We start from the raw sequence: 26,771 nt of genomic DNA on the forward strand, positions 1-26,771 counted from the left end.
TAACAACTTCTCTTCCTGTTCTTCAGTTAAATTTGATGCAATAATAACAGGTAAGGTGTTGTTGTCCCCTAGAAATGCATATTTTAGGTTTTCAGGCAGATCTTAAGTTCAAGCTGGGGAGGTTTGACACTTGAAGGTACTAGCTGGGATTCAGGTATAGGTAATGATTCAAATTTAGTAGCTCATCTGCTAGTATCCATTACAGGAATGGAATCTAGTAATGCATTAACCTCCTGATTCGACTCTCCTTCCTCACAATCTTGACTGAATTGGGCCAAACATCTTTCTAGTGGATCAGAATAACTTGACTCCTCGAAGGACTTGCTGATTATGTTTTCAATCATGTGAATTTCTTCTAAATCGTCCATCTCAGATGGTTGATTACTACTGTGAAAGACATTGAGTTGGACGGTCAAGTTTCCAAATGCTAAGGTCATTATTCCATTTCGGCAACTGATCACAGCATTTGAAGTGGCCAAAAATGGTCTACCAAGGATTACCGGGATGTGACTTCCTGGGTTTTTCACTGGTTCAGTTTCGAGGACTACAAAATCCACAGGATAGTAAAACTCATTTACCTTTACAATTACATCCTCTACAATTCCCTTAGGATACTTCACAGTCCTATCTGCTAATGACAAAGTAATGTTTGTGGGCTTTAATTTCTTCAAACCTAGTTCGGTGTAGACAGAATAGGGTAATAGGTTTACACTTGCTCCTAAGTCTAATAGGGCTCTCCGAATGATGGTTTCTCCTATTTTAATTTCAACAGTGGGGCAACCAGGGTCCTTGTATTTTGGGGCAATCTGCTGTTGAATAAGAGATGAGGCTTGTGCAGCCATCACAGCTTGCCTAGGAATACTGGTTTTTCTTTTCACCATGGTTAAGTCTTTTAAGAATTTTGTATAGGAGGGGATCTGTCTGATGGCATCTAGGAAGGATAAATTTATTTGGACATTTTTAAAGACTTCCATGATTTCATCGTACTGAGATTTTTTCTTTGAGTCTTGTAGTCTACTAGGAAAGGGAGCCTTAGGTGTGTAAGTTTCTATTGGTTTCTCCTCTATTCCTTGTGTTCCCTATTCTTGTGTCTTTTTCTGGGTGGGGTTTGGCTCATGCTTTTTTTCTTTTTCTTGCACAGGAAGTTGGACTTTGTTGTCCACTTGCTTGCCAGACCGTAAAGTGATAATTGCCTGGACTTCATGGTTAGGATTATCATTAGAATCAATCTGAAACTGGCCTCTCAGTCCTTGATTCTGTTGCCTACTAGGGTTAGGTATTGGCTGACTTGGCAATTCACCTCTCTTCCTATCCCCTAGAGAGTTAGCTATTTGGCTCAGACTAACCTCAAGTTTTGCAATCGCTTGCGCATGGAATTGATTAGTCTGGGTTTGAGCTATGTTGGTCTGTTGTTGCTGTTGGATGAAGTCTTGTTGCTGCTTCATCATGTTAGCCATCATGGCTTCTAATGATGTAGTTTGCTGAGGGATAGGGGCACTATAAGTAGGAATAGGTGGAGCCAATGATTGGTTTATTTGTGATGGACCTATTCTGGAAAAATTCTTCTGAAAACCTGGTGGACCACCTTGATGTTGAATAGGTTCATTTTGCTTGTATGAGAAATTTGGATGGAACCTATTATCAGGGTGGTAGACTGGGCTGAATGAATTGGGAGTGGGCTTCTTGAAGGCACTATATGAGTTAAGAGCATTTGCCTACTCAGCCTTAATGTTGGATAAACTAGGACAACACTCTACTAGATGCTCAGAACTATTACACAAGATACATAAACTATGTGACTCGTGATCCACTTTCATGATGGGATTTAACTCTTTATATGAACTCGGACTAGTGGAAACAGTGAAAGCATCAAACTTTTTGCTTAAGTTGTTCATTCCAGTCACCAGATTGGACATGACATTTTTGAGTTCTGGGTCTACTTTCATTTCATAATTACCTGATTTTCTAGACCCGAACTCATCTCTATTTACTTCCTCACCATAGCTACTCCAATTTTGGGTGTTCTCGGCTAAGTCAACAAGAAATTTATAGGCTTGATCCGGGGTTTGGTCCATGAACCTACCTTTGTGCATGGACTCGATCATGTTTCTATATGCCGGAGGTAGTCCTTTGTAAAAGAAATGTACTAGATCAGCCTTGTCAAAACCATGGTGGGGGCACTTGACCAAAAGATCATGGAATCTTTCCCATAGTTGGAAAAATTCCTTTTCAGATTTTTCTCTAAAAGTTCTGATTGCATCCTTAATTTTTTCAGTTTTTAACATGGGATAGAACTTAGCCATGAACTTCCTAGATAGTTGTTCCCATGATGTGATGGAATTTGAAGCTAGGGAATACAGCCATGCAGCAGCACGATCCACTAAAGTCATGGGAAATAACCTTAATTTAATACATTCTTCATCTAAATTTTGATTTCTAAACGTTTGACAGATTGTCAAAAATTTGTTTAGATGAATGTAGGGTTGTTCACTCTCGAACCCATGAAACTTGGGTAACATATTTATTGTTGCAGCCCGAATCTCGAATTGGGCTGCATTATTAATTGGTAATACTATGCAAGTAGGGGGACTAGCGGATGCGGGTGCGAATAACTCATTTAGGGTTCTAATATGTTCACCCATTGTAGAGATCGACGGTTGGTTTACAGTTCGCAGGTTGTGATGAAAAGTTCTGTCAATCTCAGGATCAAATGGGGTGAACTTATCCCTTAATGACCTTCTACAATGCATACATTATCAACACTTCATTAGATTTGACTCCTACAATGAACGAAATCCTGAAAGAATAGAAGGGCTAGACACAGATGACCATAACCAACACCACACAACAATTTGACCCTATTAGTCTTAGAACTAAGTGAGGTTTAGTAGCTTCTTAAATCTAGTTGCACAGAGATGTATCAGGTTAAAAAGTTTCTGAAATTCTCTCCTAGATTAGACAGCTCCTAATCTCCCTTTCAGATTAAGCTTGAGCTTACCAGTTAAGCAATCCAGTAATCAGTGACCAGAAAAGTCCCGGGGTGTGTGGTAGTGCCAGAAGGGATACACCAATACCACAATATCCGTAACAGTTCTCACTGTTGTAAAACTTTCCTAGACATCACCAATTACTAAATTCTCACTGGAGTGGCTTTCAGCCGCTTCTTTTCAAGAGCCTAATTTAGCTCGAAAACCCTAAGGCCAACGTCTAATTTGATTTTAATTTAATTTGGCTTAGGATAAGTATGCAAGGTGGTGATTTTTGGGCTAAGGACAGGTAATGACTTCCCGAATTTCAAATTTCGAATTTAATAACTACGAAATTATTAACTAGAAATTATCAAAATAAGAAAAATTAATAAAAATAAAAATAAAAACTTACTACCGGAGTACGTTCACTCCGGGCATCCAAAATTTGATTTGATCTTCGTGATCGTTCTTGCTTCTCGATTTGCCTCCCCGGCAACGGCGCCAAAATTTTGTTCGTCCTTTTCTGTCTAACTAAAAATATGCTAAACAGATCGTTGTTAGAACCGACGAACAAAAGTTAAATTTAAATTTTTACTCTTACCTGTTCTACTCGAAGAATAGCGGTTGCAAGAGGTCGATCCACAGGGAGGCGATTGGAGTTGCATAAAAATTAGAACATTCACTCGGATTCAAAATCACTTTTGAATGATGGAAGAAAAAATATTATATCGGGGATATTGACTGATTTTCTGGTCTACCAGAGAATTATTTTTTGTTGAAATCAACTAGAGGACATATACTTAGATTTAAAAAGCATTTATATATTTAATAAAAAAGAAAGCTCTGAACTAAAATGGATGAAAACAGTGCTAGGAATATTGAAGACTAGAACATCGATTTCATGAAAGAAATTTTAATGTATTAAAGAAAGATTACAGAATCTGAGGAACGGAAATTAAAAACAACATAAATTAAAAACTTTAGCATAAATAAAACTCTTATTTAAACTAAATCTAAAAACCCCAAAATAACATGTTTCAAAATAAAACTCTTACTAAAAAATTAAAACATTGCTCTCAATTAAACTAAAGAAATAGGAACAACATAATGCCCAAAATCACTAATACACAAATTAAAAACATAACTTCTAAAAAAATAAATAACAAAAACAATAAAAAAAAACTAAGGAAGCGTGATGCTCTGTTTTCAAATCTGAAAACAGAGCATTACTCTTCCCCTCTTTCTTCTCTCACAAACAGAACATTCCCCGCTCCTTGGACAAAAACCAGCCGAGCTCTTCCCTCCTTCCCTGGTTCTTGGCCTCAACCCCAAAACCGAGCACACCCCCCTTCCTCTTCTTCCTTCTCATCTTATAGCCGCGGACGGACGCCTGATGCGGAAGGGAGATGGCAGACGCGGTGAGGACGCGGGGAGGAGTCGATCACGGACGAGATCCGGGCGCTGGGAGCAGGTTGGATCGCTGATCACGGGCGGAAGCTTCGTGGACGGCTGCTGGGAGAAGAATGCGGAGGAGTGGATCACGGCTGGTGACGCGCTGAAATGGAAGAAGCGATCATCCGAGATCGCACATGGAATGGAAGGCGATCCGAGATCGATGGGAGGACGCCGTGGACGTTGGGGCTTCCTTCTTCGGGTGCTGCTGGGAGCTGAAGCGGAAGGTGGGCTGCTGGCACGCGGTGGGAGAAACGCAGACGGTGTTGGGAACCTGCCCATGCCGCAGAAAATTCAAAAAATTCAGATGCAGCGGAAGAGGCATGTGCGGGATCAACCGTTCATCGCATGAACGTTGTTTAAAAACCGTTCGTAGATAGATAAGGATTAAAAACTTTTAAATAACATTAGAAGATCAGATCTTCACCTTTGTGCGGGTAGATGATCACCGCAAACTGATGATCGTGGTTTAGGATGAAGGTTCGCTTGAAGCCGTTCAAGTGCCCGGCCTCTACGGGTATCCACACGAAGCAGAAAACCGATCCAAGCTTTCTATCTCCCCGGGGTGCTAGCTCCCTTGCAGAGATAACTTTAATGGCTGATATCCTCCCTTTCAATCAATCCTTGATTGTGCTTGGAAGGAGGAAGAAGAAGGATAAAGAGAAGAAGAGGAACGAAGCCCTGCAGCCTTCTTTTTCTTCCTTGCGTTGGAACCAAACGGTGGAGGAAGAAGGAGGCCACCAAGATCCTTTTCTTCCCTTTGTTGTTGGTGGCTGAAAAGAGAGGAGAGGAGGGTGGCCACGTGATGGAGAGGAGGAGGGCTTCACTTATCATTAGGGCACCTCCTTTCAAAGCCTTATAAAGGCATCTAGGGCTCCTATTTGGTTTAGTCCAAATCATGAATCAATTGGGTTCAATCTATGCTAGTCCTAATCCAATTAGAACTTGAATGAACCATGACTCAATTGAACTCTTCAATCCTAATCCAATTAGGAGTCATGTTGATTCATTAGATTAATAATTAATTAGGACTTAAGAAATCCTAATCCAATTAGGACTTGTTTAATTCTAGTCCTAATCCAATTAGGACTCTAATTTGAATTTGAAGTCCTAATCCGATTAGGACTCTAGGAATCCTACTCCAAGTAGGAATCCAAATTTAATTCAAAACTCCTAATCTAATTAGGATTGTAGGAATCCTACTCCAAGTAGGAATCCCAGTCCTACTCCAAATAGGATTCCCAGTCCAAGTAGGAATCCCAGTCCAAGTAGGATTCCTAGTCCTAATCCAATTAGGACTCTAGGAATCCTACTCCAAGTAGGACTCTTGTTTTAAGTCCAATTAATTAATTCTCTTTGTTCCTTCCTCAGCTTATTATCAATCGAATTGATTACTTGTGATTCCTAATCACGATTCAACCATCGGATCGGTTAATGCCTCTAGTGTGTGTGACCCCATAGGTTCTACTCTGACTGGTAGTGAGATATATTGTGATCTCTATCACAATATCATTGAAAACTCCTTTCAATGGGTCGGAACGATTCCAACTCTACTCATTAGGGCTTATCGATCATCGAGATAATTCCTATGAGTCCCACCATCCACCAGTGACACCTAGCAGCATGTAGTGGCTACCCAGCAGAATAGAATGATGAACCTCTAGGTGCAGTTATTATGTGATACAGTCCTTCTATCGTGGATCCCTACAGGACGGAGGTCATGGATAACTCGTCAAATCCCTTCGTCTATCATATGTCAAGATTTATTTGACTCGAGTTCGATAGTGGAAAACTCTTTCTCCACTTTATATTACTGCCCTGGCCAAGGTCTTAGAACTCAGTCTAACAAATCACATAGGATCACTCCTCTTCTATCAAGGTCGATAGATTCCATGTAAGTGCATACCCTACTCCTACAGTGAATTTACTGCAGCCAATCTACACTACAAGGACCCATATGACTAGAGACCATGTATACATGTAGTCAAACTATAATAACCTCACTGTGAGTAGCCGAAGCATCGCAGGTCAAAGGACCAGTCATACTACTGCAACATCAAGCAAGTCACTGACGAGTGGATAGACGTCCAAGTAACTTCTTGTCTTGGTCACGCTCAGTACCCTTGTTCTCTAACAAGCACCTGCACTATCACTTCAGTGTCCCTATACTGTGGACTCAAGTCTCGTCCATCCAGAAGGAAAGTGATCTGTGCACTGATCGGATCGATCACCGTCCTCGTGATGATCCATTGATCAGGAGCATTTAGAAATTAATCACCAATGATACATGGCTCAAATTCTCAACTCTTGAGAATATGCATCATCATCTTATTAATTTCTTGGACGATTCATAGACACATAATTAATATGAATGAAAAGATGCCTTTTATTTATTCAATAATAAATAGTCAAGTACAAAATTATGTCCCTAGAATTAACAATGTGTCAGCCAGATTGGCTTCTAGGGCATACATCTAACAATCTCCCACTTGCACTAAAGCCAATTAGTCATATATCTAAGCCCCATCTTCTCAAGGTGGGCTTCAGTCTTTTGCTGACTTAGCTGCTTAGTGAACGGGTCTGCCATGTTATCCGCGGAGTCTACTCTCTGCACCTCTACATATTTCTTCTCAATATAGTCGCGTATGAGGTGGAAGCGCCGCTCTATGTGCTTGGACTTCTGATGAGACCTTGGCTCCATAGCTAGTGCTATGGTGCCAATGTTATCGCAGTAAAGTGTTATGACATCTAATGACATTACACCTAACTCTGCAATGAACTTTTAACTAGAAGGTTTCCACTGCACCATTAGATACGGCTTAACATTCAGCTTCTAAGGTAGAATCTATAATGATTGGTTGTTTGGAACTCTTCCAACTTACTGAACCACCATTGCACATATCTTGATGTAGACTTTCTATCATCAATATGTGTGCATCCTTCTACCTTCAACTCTGATCTTCTCCCAAAGACCAAGAACATGTCCTTAATTCTTCTCAAGTACTTAAGACTGTTCTTCACAGCTATCCAGTGCTTTTTGTCTGGATCTGATTGACATATGCTCGTGACACTCACAGCATGTACTATATCAAGTCATGTACATAGCATGGCATACATGAGGCTCCCTATTGCTGATGCATAGGGGATCTTGCTCATGCGTTGAATCTCTTCAGATGTGTTGGGGCACATCTTCTTGGAGAGATTAATTCCATGCCTTAGGGGTAAGAGACCCCTTTTAGAGTTTTCCATGCTGAACCTTTTCAGCACTTCCTCTATGTACATCTTCTGTGATAGGCCAAGCATCCTTTTAGATCTATCTCTATAGACCTTTATTCCCAAAATATAGGATGCTTCCCCAAGGTCTTTTATGGAGAACCTTTTTGACAACCTGACCTTGACCGAGGTTAGCATGGGAATATCATTCCCTATCAGGAGGATGTCGTCCACGTACAGTACGAGAAATACAACAGCACTCTCACTAACCCTTTTGTAAACACATGGTTTCTCTTCGTTTTTGATGAAATCAAACGTTTTGATTGCGTCATCGAAACGAGTGTTCCAACTCCGAGATGCTTGCTTTAGTCCATAGATGGACTTTTGCAGCTTGCAGACCTTGTGATCTCCATCACTGGAAGTGAAACCCAAAGGCTGTTCCATATAGATGTCTTCATCAAGATATCCATTCAGGAAAGCTGTTTTCACATCCATCTGCCAGATTTCATAATCATGAAATGCTGCAATGGCAAGCAATGTTCGGATGGATTTTAGCATGGCTACAGGTGAAAAGGTCTCCTGATAGTCAATGCCCTCGCGCTGACTATACCCTTTTGCCACAAGCTTTGCCTTATAGGTCTCTACCTCTCCATCCGAACGTATCTTCCTTTTGTAGATTCATTTGCATCCAATAGGTACAATACCTTCTGGTGGATCTACTAAGGTCCAAACTTGGTTGGAATGCATGGAGTCTAACTCCAATTATTTTTCGGAATCGATATCAGATATCGCCTCGTCGTAGGTTTTGGGATCCTGCGTGTGATCCCTATCTCCCACTAGGAACATTTCCTCGGTATCCTCTTCTAGTATACCTAAGTATCTATCGGGAGGATGGGAGACCCTACTTGATCTGCGAGGTGGTTGAGGGACATCGTGTACTGGCTCTGTATTAATGGGTTCGATAGGATCCATGACTCGTTGCTTTTCAGAGACTTTCTCTTCAAGCTCAATTTTCCTCCCACTGCCTCTATCAAGGATAAACTGGTTTTCCAAGAAGATGGCATGACGGCTCACAAACACATTGTGATCCTCTGAGACGTAAAAATTGTATCCTAATGACTCTTTAGGATATCCTATAAGACGAGCACTTATGGTCCTAGCCTCTAGTTTGTCCGCCTGTAGTCTTTTGACGTGGGCCGGACATCCCCAAATCTTGAGATGACCAAGACTTGGTTTCTTACCATGCTATATCTCATACGGTGTGGTAGGAACGGATTTAGAGGGAACTCTATTCAACAAGTAAATAGCTGAAAATAGGGCATCTATCTAAAGAAACAAGCGTAAATCAGTGAAGCTCATCATGGACTGGACCATATCAATAGAGTCCGATTCCTCCTCTCTGACACTCCATTGAGCTTGAGGTGTACCAGGAGGAGTCCATTATGAAACTATACCATTCTTCTTGAGATAATCACGGAACTCTCCATTAAGGTATTCACTTCCTCGATCTGATCGAAGAACCTTAATGAGTTTTTGTGCTTATTTTTCTACTTCATATCTAAGCTTTTTGAACCTTTCAAAAGTTTCATATTTGTGTCTCATACACATATCCATACCGTGAGTAATCATGGGTAAAATGAAGTAAAAAATTACAACCCCTAGCCTGCACATCGAATGGGCCACACACATCAGTGTGTACTAGGGTAAGTATTTTAGTGGACCTCCCTGTGTCCTACAAAGGATAATTTGGCCATCTTTCCTTGAAGGCAGAATTCATAAATCAAATATGACTCGAAAGTCAATAAGCCCAAAAGCTCATGTTTCTCCAATTTATTTATTTTGTCTTCTCCTATATGGTCAAGCCTGAGGTGCCACAAATACTTTAGATTTATCTCATTTTTGGATCTATTAGATCCTATAGTATTCACTGTTTGCTCAGATATATTCACAGATACATCCATATGTATGTGATAGAGACTGTCAATTATAAAACCATGTTGAATCAATTTATTTTTCAAATAAAAATCTTTCTGTGCTAAATAAAATACAGAAATCAAATTTCTGCTAGCAATAGGTAACAGTCCCTAAGTATCCTGAGCATTTCTGACATACCTTCTGAAGGTCTATCACCCTTTATGTTCTTTATGCTTTCCCATGTATGTAGGACAGTTCCTCTTCCAATGGCCGTCCATGATGCAATGGAAACTTTTTTCCTTGCAATTGGCCTTTTCTTGGAACTTCCTCATTTGGCATTTTCTCGGTCTTCTGTTTCTTCACAGGCTTTTTCTTCTTCCAAATAGACTCTCTCTTGGAAGTAGAAATCAACTCAACAGTGAGAACGATGCCTCTTGAACTCTTCAGCGTCCCTAAGGTAGTTACCAATTTTTTTAACAATTCTGTTTTGGTGCATACAATCTTGTTCATATGGTAATTTACTATAAATTGTTCATATGAAGCTAGAAGGGATTACGGGATCAAATCCATTTGCAGTTCCTTGTGCATGGTCATGCCGAGCTTCTCAAGCTTCTTTAAGTCCTTTATCATGGTCAAACCATGATCATGGACATACTGCCCATCGTGCATCTTGGCTTTGAAGAGCCTCTTGGACACTTCAAACCGAGCTGCATGACTCTGATCACCATACAACTCTTGCAGGTGATTTAATATGTCCCTGGCAGTCTTCATGTTCTCATGCTGGCATTGTAATGCATTGGACATGGATGCCATTGTGCAGCACCTAACTTTATTGTCATTGTTCGTCCACTTAACAAGCGTCTTACGCTGATCAGTGATCGGATGGATTGGTAACACGGGGATTCCATGGTCTAGCATGTACCCAAATTTCTCATAATTCAAAACTTTTTTTTTTTTTTTGAAATTTGCTGAGCCAATCTTTATAATCGAGTTTGGTCAAACGGTTGTTCTATAGGATATGAGTTAAGAGTCTAGAAGCTGACTTTATAATCCTCAGAGAGTAAAGATTCTAGTTAGACTTTTGTACTTGATCCTAATCTGTTCTAAGGTCTTTTAGAACAAATGTAACTCCCACTATTTTCTCGAATTCCTCACACTCCCCTGGTAGAAAAACGGAAATCCCACACGACTAGGGTTTTTAGTGGGTACTGCGGTCCTACCGATTTACATGCCACCTCACCTAACAGTTATTGGTGACACATAGATTGATGAATGTACAACTCTTGTACAATGCTTCTCAAGCATGTTGCAGTGTAACTTGCTCTCTAAGCCATGAAAACCTCACCTAACAGTTATTGGTCTCATTTCTTAGTTAAGTCAGACCCACCGTATAACCGTAGGAATAAAGTCGTCATTGGGTCCTCACCTAACAGTTATTGGTGCCCAACCCCACCTTTACCCTACAACATCTCATGTCTATAGAGAGGTCCAGCCCTCCGATGCAACTTGACCACTGTATCCAGCCGAGACAAATCAACATCAGAAAGGCCTTAGCAGCTCTACTACAGTGGAAGACCTATTGACTTAATATTGGTTAATCAGGTCTTAGTATTTGCAACTTGAGCTCTTCATAAGAGGTAATCGAACAATTGGCCAGGTAAGCAGGTGGGAGGCTTCCCTTACTCAGAGAGTAAGGTCCTAATTAAGTAACCACCTTTCATGCTTTCCTAGACACCAATTAGATCAATTAATCTAATATGACTCGCTCATGTCGGTTCACTCTCGACTTGATTGAGGAGGTTTTAATTTAGGTCTCAATTGGGTTTGCTACATCACATGTAAACCTATCTACCCCGCTCTCATTCACATCACATGCAAACGGCACATCACAGGCAGTTATAATCGCAGCATCAAAATAAAGCTAAACATTAAATAGGTGATGATCATGGATTCTAATTAGGTCGTATTACAAGCACATGCACGTCAATCGATCAATTGGTCTTCAACTCTTGAATTGGTTCCAAGCCTCCTTAATTCGATCCTTGACCAACTCTTGATCCAATCGCCATCAACTGCTTAGACCCCTGTTCATCTCATGCCTTGTCTTCAACTTGACCGTTGACGTACATCACATCACAGAAATACAACCAGATGTAAAATAAAAATAATAATAAATTACATCTTCTTTTAGGAGGCACGCAGGCCTCTCAAAACATCAAATAAGATGCATGCAAGCATCTGAAAAATTACATGACATTGCAGATCACATCGCAGGTCTTTACATTTAATACCAAAAGGGTTTGAATCCTATGATCATCACCATATGCAGCAATTATAATTTTCAGATCTGAAAACTAACTGATTATCTCATGACATAGGTTGCTGATCATGCTAATCATGATTCTAAACTTTGTAATCTCATTAACAATGCAATTAGAATCATCATCTTATCATATAAAAATCAGCATGCAAAAATCAGCATCCTAGAAAAAAATCTGCATGCAGAAAATTTTTAGTATGCATAATCTTTCAATTTTCAGTTCTAATAAGCCTATTAATAATTAATCCTTACCTTAATCTACGAAGCCTAAGCTCTGATACCACTGTTGGGAACCCGCCCATGCCGCAAAAAATTCAAAAAATTCAGATGCAGCGGAAGAGGCATGTGCGGGATCAACCGTTCATCGCATGAACGTTGTTTAAAAATCATTCGTAGATAGATAAGGATTAAAAACTTTTAAATAACATTAGAAGATCAGATCTTCACCTTTGTGCGGGTAGATGATCACCGCAAACTGATGATCGTGGTTTAGGATGAAGGTTCGCTTGAAGCCGTTCAAGTGCCCGGCCTCTACGGGTATCCACACGAAGCAGAAAACCGATCCAAGCTTTCTATCTCCCCGGGGTGCTAGCTCCCTTGCAAAGATAACTTTGATGGCTGATATCCTCCCTTTCAATCAATCCTTGATTGTGCTTGGGAGGAGGAAGAAGAAGGATAAAGAGAAGAAGAGGAACGAAGCCCTGCAGCCTTTTTTTTCTTCCTTGCGTTGGAACCAAACGGTGGAGGAAGAAGGAGGCCACCAAGATCCTTTTCTTCCCTTTGTTGTTGGTGGTTGAAAAGAGAGGAGAGGAGGGTGGCCACGTGATGGAGAGGAGGAGGGCTTCACTTATCATTAGGGCACCTCCTTTCAAAGCCTTATAAAGGCATCTAGGGCTCCTATTTGGTTTAGTCCAAATCATGAATCAATTGGGTTCAATCTATGCTAGTCCTAATCCAATTAGAACTTGAATGAACCATGACTCAATTGAACTCTTCAATCCTAATCCAATTAGGAGTCATGTTGATTCATTAGATTAATAATTAATTAGGACTTAACAAATCCTAATCCAATTAGGACTTGTTTAATTCTAGTCCTAATCCAATTAGGACTCTAATTTGAATTTGAAGTCCTAATCCGATTAGGACTCTAGGAATCCTACTCCAAGTAGGAATCCAAATTTAATTCAAAACTCCTAATCTAATTAGGATTGTAGGAATCCTACTCCAAGTAGGAATCCCAGTCCTACTCCAAATAGGATTCCCAGTCCAAGTAGGAATCCCAGTCCAAGTAGGATTCCTAGTCCTAATCCAATTAGGACTCTAGGAATCCTACTCCAAGTAGGACTCTTGTTTTAAGTCTAATTAATTAATTCTCTTTGTTCCTTCCTCGGCTTATTATCAATCGAATTGATTACTTGTGATTCCTAATCACGATTCAACCATCGGATCGGTCAATGCCTCTAGTGTGTGTGACCCCATAGGTTCTACTCTGACTGGTAGTGAGATATATTGTGATCTCTATCACAATATCATTGAAAACTCCTTTCAATGGGTCAGAACGATTCCAACTCTACTCATTAGGGCTTATCGATCATCGAGATAATTCCTATGAGTCCCACCATCCACCAGTGACACCTAGCAGCATGTAGTGGCTACCCAGCAGAATAGAATGATGAACCTCTAGGTGCAGTTATTATGTGATACAGTCCTTCTATCGTGGATCCCTACAGGACGGAGGTCATGGATAACTCGTCAAACCCCTTCGTCTGTCATATGTCAAGATTTATTTGACTCGAGTTCGATAGTGGAAAACTCTTTCTCCACTTTATATTACTGCCCTGGCCAAGGTCTTAGAACTCAGTCTAACAAATCACATAGGATCACTCCTCTTCTATCAAGGTCGATAGATTCCATGTAAGTGCATACCCTACTCCTACAGTGAACTTACTGCAGCCAATCTACACTACAAGGACCCATATGACTAGAGACCATGTATACGTGTAGTCAAACTATAATAACCTCACTGTGAGTAGCCGAAGCACCGCAGGTCAAAGGACCAGTCATACTACTGCAACATCAAGCAAGTCACTGACGAGTGGATAGACGTCCAAGTAACTTCTTGTCTTGGTCATGCTCAGTACCCTTATTCTCTAACAAGCACCTGCACTATCACTTCAGTGTCCCTACACTATGGACTCAAGTCTCGTCCATCCAGAAGGAAAGTGATCTGTGCACTGATCGGATCGATCACCGTCCTCGTGATGATCCATTGATCAGGAGCATTTAGAAATTAATCACCAATGATACATGGCTCAAATTCTCAACTCTTGAGAATATGTATCATCATCTTATTAATTTTTTGGACGATTCATAGACACATAATTAATATGAATGAAAAGATGCCTTTTATTTATTCAATAATAAATAGTCAAGTACAAAATTATGTCCCTAGAATTAACAATGTGTCAGCCAGATTGGCTTCTAGGGCATACATCTAACAGACAGTAGGAGTGAAAATGGTGCTGGGATTTTGGGATCACGGAAGGAAGGCGTCGATGATCGTTGGAGCTCGGATGCGGCGTCGGAGGCTGGGATTCCGGCTCGGGATTCCTTCTTTGGACCTTGGTTGAGAGGCGGGCTGGTGCGAGGAGCCGGACGCGATCGCTGGGAGCTTGGATCACGGCTTGAATAGGGAAGGAGGATAGCTGCGTTGGAAGGAGCTGGGAGACACCAAGTTCCATCCAATTAGTCATATAGAAAAAAAAATAGTGTGATATGAAATTTGGCTTGTAGACGGGTCATCTATTCTGGCTGGAGGTCAAGTGCAATTCTTTCAAGTCATGGGTCACCCAGCACCTTATAGTTATGATATAGCCAATTTAGATTTGCCCAAAATTATTTTCCAAAAGCACAAAAGAAATGGACCCGATTCGGACCCAAACCCGACTCGGATCCGAACCCGACTCGGACCCGATTTGAAGTCAAATTTGTACTCAATGTGCATTTTATCTCTAATTTATACTAATCTATGTTAAACCCAAATATAATATTAATCCAGTGAATTTATCATTATCGGTTAACAATAACACTAATTTTAGTAACATGTAGGTCGCACTTTTGTGCTCTCATTAGTGTTGGTTGTGGTCATCTGTGTCTAGCCCTTCTCTTCTCTTAGGATTTCGTTTATTGTAGGAGTCAAATCTAATGAATTGTTGATAATGTATGCATGGTATAAGGTCATTAAGGGATAAGTTAACCCCATTTGATCCTGAGATTGATAGAACTTTTCATCACAACCTGCGAACTGTAAACCAACCGTCAATCTCTACAATGGGTGAACATATCAGAACCTTGAATGAGTTGTTTGCACCCGCATCTGCTAGTCCCCCTACTTGCATAGTATTACCAATTAATAATGCAGCCCAATTCGAGATTCGAGCTGCAACAATAAACATGTTACCCAAGTTTCATGGGTTCGAGAGTGAACAACACTACATTCATCTAAACAAATATTTGACAATCTGTCAAACATTTAGAAATCAAAACTTAGATGAAGAGGGTATTAAATTAAGGTTGTTTCCCATGACTTTAGAGGATCGTGCCGCTGCATGGCTGTATTCTCTTGCTTCTAATTCCATCACATCATGGGAACAACTATCTAGAAAGTTCATGGCTAAGTTCTATCCCATGGTAAAAACTAAAAAAATTAAGGATGCCATCAGAACTTTTAGAGAAAAATCTGAAGAGGAATTTTCCCAACTTTGGGAAAGATTCCATGATCTTTTGGTCAAGTGCCCGCACCATGGGCTTGACAAGGCTGATCTAGTACATTTCTTTTATAAAGGACTACCTCCGGCACATAGAAACATGATCGAGTTCATGCACAAAGGTAGGTTCATGAACCGAACCCTGGATCAAGCTTATGAATTTCTTGTTGACTTAGCCGAGAACGCCCAAAATTGGAGTAGCTATGGTGAGGAAGTAAATAGAGATGAGTTCGGGTCTAGAAAACCAAGCAATTATGAAATGAAAGTAGATCCAGAACTAAAAAATGTCATGTCCAATCTGGTGACTGGAATGAACAACTTAAGCAAAAAGTTTGATGCTTTCACTATTTCCACTAGCTCAAGTTCATATAAAGAGTTAAATCCTGTTGCTGGAAATTGGACCCGGGGGCGTCCGTCGGCTGAGGGGGGAGGAGCTCCACTGTTGGAATGGCGGGCGGCGGTACGTCGGCGGGTGGCGTCCTCCGGAGGACCTACAAGAAGCCGGTGGCCGGGGTTCCCGGCGTCGGCCCTCCGATGCTTAAGTCAGAGGGAAAAAGTAAGAGGGAGAAAAAAAGGAGGATGTTTCTTTTTCGGGTTTTTGTGTCCCCTCCTCCCCCGATGGAGGGGTTCCCCTTTATAGAGGAATATTGTATTACCTGGGAGGTGACGGGGCAGGTTGTCCTCTTTGTGATAATTGAGCACGATCATGTGCATTCATGGCGTCGTGGGGGATGAGACCGGATCAGACCGGAGTCAGTGAACTGTCGTGGTTGATCGGACCTGGTGGAGTGGTTCAACCGCCCGCTGTGGAGGGCCTGGGGTCCGTAGATAACGAGTGCATTGATTGTTGAGCGAACCGGTGATCGGGGAAGGTCATACGCTTTGATGGTTGAGTGATCCGGAGATCATCTTGAGTCGTGCTCATTAATGGTTGAGTGCACTGGAGGCCTACAGAGGCCATGCACATTAATGGTCTGGCGGTAGCCTGATATGGCGAGATTTGAGGGTCTGGAGTTAGGCTCCCGAAAGGTGTCAGGCCGAGGCCGAGTAATAGGGTGGGATGCTTCGGAACTTGGCATCCGGCCGGGCGCTGAGCGGGGCTGGCTGCCCCTAATCGGGCGCTTGCGGCCCGGGCGTTGCCTGGTCGGTGCCTTCTGGTCGGGCGCCTGGCCGAGCTGGCTGCCTTAAGTCGGGCGCCTACGGCCCGGCTATTGCTTGGTCGGCGCCCTCTGGTCGGGCGCCTGGCCGAGGTGGCTGCCTTGCATCGGGCGCCCCTTGAAACAGCATCTTTCGGATGATTTGGATTTTTCCCCAATACTACCCCCGACTTCCTAGTTCGAGCCGCTTGCGGGCTCGGACGCGGAAAGTAGTTCATTTAATGCCGCATTGGTAGGGACTGAGTTTTCGAATTTTGGTGATGTTTTGCACGTTTCAAGGTGATATTAATAAGGGGATATGGGGCGATGCCTTTTCGCCCTTCAAAACGGCCTCGTGTCGTGGGCTTATGATGTGGCTCTGCGATCCGATGTGACGCCGCCTTGATTCGACATTCAAGACGTCGATTCGAACTGGATATGCCCGTATGGCTCTCGAGATCGGCACGTGGCACGATCTAAACGGGACATGGGATCCTGTTTCGCCGATCTGGGCCGTTGAAAAGGTTTATACAAGCCCTCAACTTAGCCCTGAGGGTTTTTATTTGGCGACCTTTGCTGCTTATCCTCCAACTATCCCCTTCCCCGTTCCTCCGGCGGCCTCCCGGGACCTTCACTCCAGTTTCTCTTCATTTCTGGCAGTGATCTTGATAGGTGCTCTCTTTCGTCTGCTCGGGAGGCCCTTGTTCTCGTTCGTTTCTTTCCCCCTTCCCCCTTTTTTTTGTTAGGATGGGTCGTGGTCCCGATGAGGTTGGGTCCGCCATTAGTGTCAAGGAGATGGAAATGGTCGAGAAGTGGTTCTTCCCTCAGTACGGGTTCCGCTTGGAACCCGCGGGGTCGAGGGATCGGGTGACCAGGCCCCCTCCGGGCCGGATCAGAGTGTACACAGAATCACTCTGGGCCGGCCTGCGGTTCCCCTTTCATGGGTTTGTGAACGAGTTGGTGGCGACATATCAGATCGTCCCGGCGCAACTCGTTTCGAACGCGTGGAGAACTATAGTCGGTTTTTTATCCTTGTGTCTTTTGCACGGGATGCCGACCTCTGTCAATGTTTTTCGGTGGTACTTCTTATTGAAGTCCAACCCGGGTGATGGAGAGTGGCTTTACCTTTCCCTTCGGGGTGGTCGGCCGCTTTTCCGGGGGGCTCCTTCATCCATCCACGGATGGAAAAAGAAATTTTTCTTTTTGTCTTCCGAGCGGACGTGGGAGTTCAATCCTCGGTGGGAGCAGGCCCGGCTCAAGGCCGTCAACAAGCTCCCCATCCTGTCCAAGGGCGAGCAGAAGATCCTCGATGCCCTTAGCGGCCTCGAGGAGGACATTCTGCTAAACGACCTTGTGAGCGAGGATGCTCTAGTTAACGTCGGCCTGAGCTCGGCGCGCCCTCAGGGTAAGGGTAGTTTCTATTCGTGTTTTGTTTTTTTGCTTGCTCTTATTTCCTGATATTTACCCTTTTTCTTTATTTCTTTGCTCTCAGACATTCCAAAAATGGTGAAGAAGGATTCGGCCTTGTATGCTCGATTCCAGAAGAGGGCGGCCGAAGCTGGTGGGGCCCCTCTCGAGCCCAGGAAGAAAGCCAGGTCTTCATCTGGCACGGTTGTTGCCCAGATAGACAACCCAAGAGGGGGGGGGGTGAATTGGGTTTTAAAATAATTATGGCAATTAAAAGATTTGTGAATAACTAATTAATACTTTTTGCAAGTGGATTAATTAGATGCTATGTGCAGTGAATGAAGTGAAAGTAAGAGACAACAAAGCAATCACAAATACAAGGAAATTATAGTGGTTCGGAGCTAACCCTTGCTCCTACGTCCACTCCCCAAGCCTCACTTGGGAATTCACTATAACCCCTCGGATTACAGCCGGTTGTTTTACAAGCTCACAACCTAACTTGTTGTTTTACGAGATCACAACGAACTCGGTCGGTTTTCCCAGGCTCACCGACTAGAACCACCCGATTGTTTTCCCAGGATCACAATCAAACCCTTACACCGTTGGTTTCAACCTAGGCTCACCAACAAACCTTTACACCCTTGATTTAATCCCCTGATTGAATCAAGTAAGGAACAAATGGTTTGAAAAACAAACAGAAAAATAAAGCTTCTTAACAAGCAAATATTCAGCGATATAAATAAGAGAGAAGTTAAGAGCCCTCAAACAAATTTATGAAGATGTAAAGGAGGGCTTCTCGAACTCGGGGTCTCCTCTTGAGTGTCTCGAAGACTTGATAACTGAAGGAGACTTCTTTAATGCTGGGAAGAGTTGGTTGGATGGAGTTTAATGCCCCTCTTCCTTCTTTTCCTTTGAAATCCTTTGGTAGGTGAAGATTTCTTGTTTTCTTTGAATGGAATGTCACTTCTCTACCTTGCTACAGTTCTCTGTGGCTATTTAAGCCATTCCCCATGGAAACTAGCCGTTAGACACAATCTCCTAGCTATTCTGCACATTCTGCACATCCTGACAATATTTCCGTTGGGATCGGAGTCGACTCGCGCGATCTAGAGTCGACTCGACTGCTGCAGGAGTCGACTCATGCTTTTCTGGAGTCGGCTCGGCAACTGTTCTGGATTTGAATTAAAGTGCTGTCTCGACTGGGAGTCGACTCGACTTAACCCGAAGTCGACTCCCCAATGTCCGGAGCTGACCTGGCACTTTTGGAGTCGACTCATTCTAAGGAATCCAGAGATGTATTCTTCAAGTTTGCTCACTTGAGTCGACTCGGAAATTCTGGAAGTCGACTCGGCACTCAGAGTCCGAACTCCCGATCTTCTGTCTTTTGACTCGTGCTGTCTCGGAGTCGACTCGAACTGTTTCGGAGTCGACTCGGCTCTCAGTATCCGAAAAACAGTCTTCTGTCTCTTGGGGTTGCGCTGCCTTGGAGTCGACTCGAACTGTCTTGGAGTCGACTCGCCTCTCAGAGACGAAAATACCGTCTTCTGTCTTTTTGGGGTCACGCTGTCTTGGAGTCGACTCGGACTTTGCGGAAGTCGACTCGGCTCTCAGTGTCTAAAATTTGCTCTCTGACTTTTGCCTTGTATCACACTGGGAGTCGACTCTCGCTTCCTTAGGAGTCGACCTGCCAACCATCGGAGTCGACTCGAGTTCCTCAGGAGTCGACTCGGCTCTCAGGGTCCAAAATAGCTTCTCTGTCTTTCTGTCTGTTACTCCCTGGAGTCGACTCGTACTACCCTGGAGTCGACCCGGCAAGCATCGGAGTCGACTCGCGCTCTTCAGGAGTCGACTCGTTGACAGGTTCTGAGATGGATCTTTCTGTCCGTCTGTCTGTTCTTTACTTATCCAAAATGTATTGAACCAAATCTAGAAACACTTAACCATAAATTTACAAGTATTTGACTGAAACACTAGATTGAATTCATTAGTACAACATAAGATATACTCAAATGCTTTGAGCTCATCAAAATCAAATAGGGTTATAATCAATCACTCCACAATGGTTGCCGGGGCGAGGGTGGCTAGACTTGTTCGGATGGAGGCTCCGAACCACGGTCAAGAGGGTAGGGGCCCTACGGGGGCTTTTACGCTTGCGTGTCCCGCCCCCATCTCACAGCGGTCGGGTTGGGCACCTGCCCAACCCCAACTCCCTAGTCCCGAGCCGAGTAGCAGTCAGGGGGCTGCGGAGCCGCATTCACCGAGCCCAGCAAGGCCCAGTTCTCCGGGCCCGTCGGGGGATCAAGGCCACCAGGAGAGAGTACCTTATGCTCCTGGTTGGGCAGGCTTCGAGGGCAATTCGGCCCTGGATAATCCCCAAACGGCGCGCGAAGTTCTTCGGGTCGCGCTGCTCCCGGCCGACCAGGCCAAGGTCCGGTCCATGTGTTATGGCGCCTTCATGGATACGACCATCTATTCTGCCATCCGGGTAAGTTTGCCTTTGCATTTGTGTAAGTTCGTTTCGAATTGGCTCGGACTTTGTTTCTTATCTCTCTTTTACAGCAGCTCCACGAGATCGAAACGCTGATGCATACAGTCGCAGACTATCGGGAACGAGCCCGAAAGTATCAGCGGGGGCAGGAGGAAGCCGAGGCGAGGCGCCTCGCGTCTGAGGCCAAGCAAAAAGCGCTCCAAGCGAAGGTGGAGGCGGCCGAGGACGAGATTTGAGCTCTGAACGCCGAGCTCGAGGAGGAGAAGGGCGCACACGCCCTGGCCAGGTCAGAGCTGCGTGCTTCAGAGGCACGTCTGACCGAGGCCACTTCGGTGCTTGCTATCCGCGAGCAGGAGGTGAAGGAGGCTCACCTCAAGGTCGAAGAGGAGGCGAAGAGGGCGGTCCAACTCTTCCGGGAATCGGAAGAGTTCCAGAAACTGATGGAGGAGGAGGCCGTGGATGGGCTCGTTCGCGGCTTCAATGACTTCCGAAATCAACTGAGGCGGCTCTGCCCCGAGTTCGACCTTGATCTACTCCGACCCGGAGCAGGGGTCGAGGGGCTCAACGCGTTCGAAGACTCGAATAGGGCCGAACCCCCGACGGCCGAGGAGGGTGAAATTTCGGCGGTCGAAGGAGCTTCTGATGCTGCCCCTCAAGTTGCTGACGTGGCCCGGGCCGAGGCGATGACTGCGGATAACTAAGGAGCAGCGCCCGCCTCTTCGGGATTTACCTTTGTTGTTTTTTTTTTTTTTTGTAAGTAAGGTCGGCCCCTAAAAGTGTATGGCCAAGCCCGAGTCTTGTACTTGGCCTTCGGGCTTTTATTAATGAAGATCTCTTTTCTAAGTTCATTCTAAGTTTACTCCTGTTTTGCCTTTTCCTTCTCAACCGGTTAGATCTAGTTCCTTTTAACAGGTTTTCGGGCTCGATAAGCATAGGCCCATTAGGAAATGCTCCGAACTTAGATCTGATAGGAACTCGTTTCGAACTTTAATCGATTTCGCGCTCTGGTCGGAGCTCGGACTTGCCGAGCCCTTGAGCTCGGAACCAAATTCTGCCGGGTTCTTGGATCCGAATTTTCGGAGCATCGAGCTCGATTCTTTGGCCTTGGCGGGGTTAACCTTCCAAGAGGCTTTGGTCGGGTCTTTAGACTCGGCTTTACGGGTATAAACTCGTAGAGGTTCTAAAGCCTATCCCCGACGGGGTTATGAACCAAGGTTCGGACAGACATTAGACGGATCTCAACCCTGGTCGGGGGAGCTTCCGAGCTTAGTCGGGACTGTTGAATATTATAGCGTAAGCAAACGAACGCGATAGCATAAGTGTTGAGTGAGGAATACCTTTCTCACTGTCGGGTCTATTCTGCGGTCAGCTCTTTGAAGCGTTCTTTGGCTTCGGGGACACGTATCCGTATGCAGTGTCGGGGCCAAGGCGTAGCCTGCTCCCTCGTTCTTTGGCTTGTATTTGGCTCGGCTAGGCATCTCACCCTTGAGATCTTGAGCTCGACCGAGACTTCGTCGACCATCCTGGTGCATAAAGTAAATGCAATAAATGTAGGTGCTAGGTAAGTAATACCTTTCGCACCATCGGGGCCGAGCACTTCAGGTTGACGGCCGAGTCCGCTCTGGGATCGTCTCCAAGGGACATTCTTTAAAGGTGGTCTTCTGCATATCGGGGGGTCTGTAAAGGTCCCCGTTTTTGCCAATCTTTTCGCGGTCGGGGAAAGTCATCACGGAAAATCCTGGTTTTTGCCGATGGATGCAAGGCCGAAGATGCTCGGGCTTGCAGTCGACCCACGATACTACCCGAGGTCGAGGGAGTTTGGAACCGGTTCTCGGGGCATTCCGACTTCAGTCGGAGAGTCGAGCTCAACACCTGGAACTCGGGTTTGCAGTTGATCCGGTGGCACATCCCGAGGTCGAGGGAGTTTGAGACTCTACGGTCGACCTACGGGGCATCCCGAACTTTGTCGAGGTATCGTGCGCAAGGTCGAGGGGTCTGGGAATGCACTGTCGACCTGCGACGCTTTTCGAGATCGAGGGAGTTTGAGACTCTACGATCGACCTACGGGGCATCCCGAACTTTATTGAGGTATCGTGCGCAAGGTCGAGGGGTCTGGGAACGCACTGTCGACCTACGACGCTTTCCGAGGTCGAGGGAGTTTGAGACTCTACGGTCGACCTACGGGGCATCCCGAACTTTGTCGAGGTATCGTGCGCAAGGTCAAGGGGTCTGGGAATGCACTGTCGACCTGCGACGCTTTCCGAGGTCGAAGGAGATTGAGACTCTACGGTCGACCTACGGGGCATCCCGAACTTTGTCGAGGTATCGTGCGCAAGGTCGAGGGGTCTGGGAACACACTGTCGACCTGCAACGCTTCCCGAGGTCGAGAAAGTTTGAGACTCTACGGTCGACCTACGGGGCATCCCGAACTTTGTCGAGGTATCGTGCGCGAGGTCGAGGGGTCTGGGAATGCACTGTCGACCTGCGACGCTTTCCGAGGTCGAGAAAGTTTGAGACTCTACGGTCGACCTACGGGGCATCCCGAACTTTGTCGAGCAGATGGGCGCCCGAGCTCCATCGAGCATTCGAACTTTCGGGCATCCGAGCTTTGTCGGGATTTCCTGGGATTTATGTGTCCCAACGTCAGGAGTATGAGGTAATTAATGAAGAACCGTAAACAAATTATCACAAATGGAGAGAGAATTTGATGGGGACATCAGAGCCCTTCATCCAGATGATCCTGAGCCTCCGAATTGAGCCAGACTCATTTATTTGCATATTTATTTTATTTTTATTTTTGGGCTTGTTTGCATTTTAGGGCTTATTTGTGGTATTTGTGGGTTTATTAGGATTTATTTCTGTGTAAGGGGATTTATGCAAATTGTGTATTTTGGCCCTATATATAGGGAACTATTTTTATGATTAGGGTTTAATAAAAGTTTAAGAAATTTCCCCCACGTATTCTCCTCCTTTCTTCTTCTCTTCTCCTTCTCCTCCTCTTCTCCCTTCTCTTCTCCCTCTTCTTCTGTTTCAGATTTAAATCCCACTGAAGTATACCTTCTGGAACTGGTCCTGCACCAACTTGGTATCAGAGCCGTCAGCTTTGCCCCTGCTGCCAAAGCCACGACCTAGGTTATCTACCAAAGCCCTGAGGTCTAGCTTCTCTCTCCCGGCTACTTCTTCCGAACCGAGAGCCAAAAAAAAAAAGAGAAAAAGAAATCCTTTCTTCCCTCTCTCGGTTCTCACACAAGGAACAGGGGAAGATCCCATCGCCAGGTCCACCCCACCCGTCGTCACACCCATGCCCACCGCCGCCACCAGTCGCCGCCAGCAACGCCGAGCCACCGTCGGACGTTCTCGCCGCCGCCGCTGCGCAGTGAAGGCCCGAGCCCGCCGTCGGAGGAGCCATTTCCCCACAGAAATGTCGCCGCCCGGGTTCCCGTGGCTGCCGTGGTCAGCCGCCTCTTGCCGCCGCAGCCGCGACCTCCACCCCTCCCGCCAGCCGCCAAGCCTGCGGCCACCACTCCCACGCTTCACCGCCGCTGCATCGCGCCACAGAAAGGCGCCACCGGCCGGATCCCGTGATCGGCCACCGCCCGTCGCCGTAGATCCTAGAGCCCCGGCCACCGCCATCGCCGTGAAGATCGGAGCCCTCTCTCGAAACCATCGAAAAGTTGAAGAAAGGATTAACGGGTAAGTCACAAAACCCGTTAACCCAAATCCGGTAACCCGGGTCCCCAAAACAGCTCCGCACGTGACCGCACGTGCGTGCAAAAAAAAAAAGAAAAAAAAGAGAAAAGGAAAAAGAGAAAAAAAGAAAAAAAAGAAAAAAAAGGGTACCTGTTCATCTTCCTCCTCGTGAGCACCCTCGCCACCGCCTTCGTCCCCCACGCCGCTCCGCCTGGCCGCCTTCGCCACCCCCACCGCTTCTTCTCCGATCGCACGCCGCCCACTGCTGCCTCCGCCTCGCCGCCACCTTCCGAACTCCCATCGCCGTCCCCTCCACCAAAGCCCCTCGCCGCCTCCGGCTTCCCCTCTGTTTGCCGCTGCACCAGACCGCCGCCACCCGCCTGCCGCTTCCTCTGCTCCGCTGCCGGCCGTCCCCATCCCGAACCCCTGTCACCTGCCACCGCCCCTCTTCCCCTCAAACCCATTCCTATCGGGCCGATCCCACACGCCTCCCACCCAACTTCTAAAGCCAACACGGGCTGACCCCAGGCCCACACAACAGTAGCCTGCCCCGACTTTCTCTCATAAGCCCAAGTCAGCAGGCCGAGCCACTGCAGAGCCCCTTTCAACGGGCCTTTTTTTTCTCCAGGGGCCACACCACCCCTCCCTCCTCCCTTTTCAAGCCCATCAGCTGCACTTCGCTCCTGATCGTTGCCCTAGCCCTCGAGCGCAGCACTCTGGTCGTCTGCTTCCCGACAGGTGATAGGTTTCTACTTTTTCTGGCTTGTTCATTTAATTATGTTCTGGTTCTCTTGCATTATAACCATATTTTGAAAACTTATATTGCTGAACATTAAACCTTTCACTTTCGAACCCATCCTATTACCCATTAAATCTTGATATTAAATTAGCACACCCTAGCAACAGGACGTTTCTCAACATTATTCGCTCAAATTACTTTAGGATCAGAACAACTGAACTACTTGATTGCAATCTAATTTCTTAAATTGAATAATCTTAATCCTTAATTCTGAATAACCGAAGTAAAAATCAGCAATATTTAAATTTTAAGTTATTATTGTGAAGACTTGCTGATTTCTGAAATCATAATAGATTGCATTAGTAGGTTGTCCTGCATCAAATTTAGTCTTGCATTATAGTTATTAAGGTTTCATTAGTGACACTGCATTTCACATCATCACCCAGTGTCATCATTGCATGCTAACCTGTAGTGATATGGAGTACTATCTCAATCAACCTAAAACCCCTGTAGCTACCATGAATTCCGACATTTTGAGGTCTATCAAGGAGCAGATCGTTGCCATGCGGGCTGGATACAAGGAATTCACACAAGAGATCCGTGAACTCATGCACAATTCTAGGACCCCTACACCGCCAACCCCTGTTGCAGCCCAACCTAAAATCGGTTTGGTTGCACCACCTATAATCCTTCCCCATTTTCTTGGGCACCAAACCCAATGCTCAAGGTGTCAACAACTCGACCACATAGCATACCAATGTTTCATTAGAACCTACCTGATTACTGAACCAGAAGCTAGGAGCCAAGAGGTCGAATATGTCGAAGAAGTCTATGAACCAAATATAGAAGACTATGAAGAAGACTTGGAAGACGAACCTTTAGAATTAGATTTTGTCCAAAATGATTCCCAAAGGGAGACTATTGATCTAAGTACAACCAAGTCATTTCACATCACTACTGTGGAAGAGATAGTGACAGATATTGAGAGCCAGTCACCTGAATTGGCACTTGTAGCTAAAGATATCCATGTGGAGTCCAATCTTGAACATTCCCCTATAGTAGTTTTCCTTCTAGAGGAGTTTAATGATGTAGTCCCTGATGATCTTCCGGATGCACTTTCTCCGATGCGTGATATCCAACACGCAATTGATCTAGTTCCCGGAGTATTTCTGCCCAACCTTCAACATTATAGGCTCAACCCAAATGCATATGCTAGGACCTGGGATTTAATATTACCGACAGTTGAGTTTGCATATAATAGTTCGGTTCATAAGTCCATAGGCATAAATCCGTTTGAAGTGGTGCATGATTACAAACTTAGGCAACCCATAGACCTGTTTTTCATGTCTCATCAGTGTAGAGTCTTTGAGTCTGCACAATCAATTGCATCTCATCCACATTCATTGCATCAAGAAATCAACAATTGCAGTCACTTTAATAACTTAAAATATAAATCCCTTGCTGATTTAACCAGACGTTATAAAGAGTTAAGTGAAAAAGATTACTTCATGATAAGAATTAGGCTTGAACGATTTTCTTTAAATACGTTTAAGAAATTGCAAACTTGTAGTGCAGAACCGTTCAAAATCTTAAAGAAAACCAGTTCGAATGCATATGTTGTGGATCTTCCTGATGACTATGGGATTAGTGCGACATTTAATATTGAAGATTTAGTC

The sequence above is a fragment of the Phoenix dactylifera genome, chromosome 1 (assembly GCF_051530095.1).
Source record: "Phoenix dactylifera cultivar Ajwa chromosome 1, Ajwa_hap1_PhDact_Kaust_v1.1, whole genome shotgun sequence".
Lineage (NCBI taxonomy): Eukaryota > Viridiplantae > Streptophyta > Magnoliopsida > Arecales > Arecaceae > Phoenix > Phoenix dactylifera.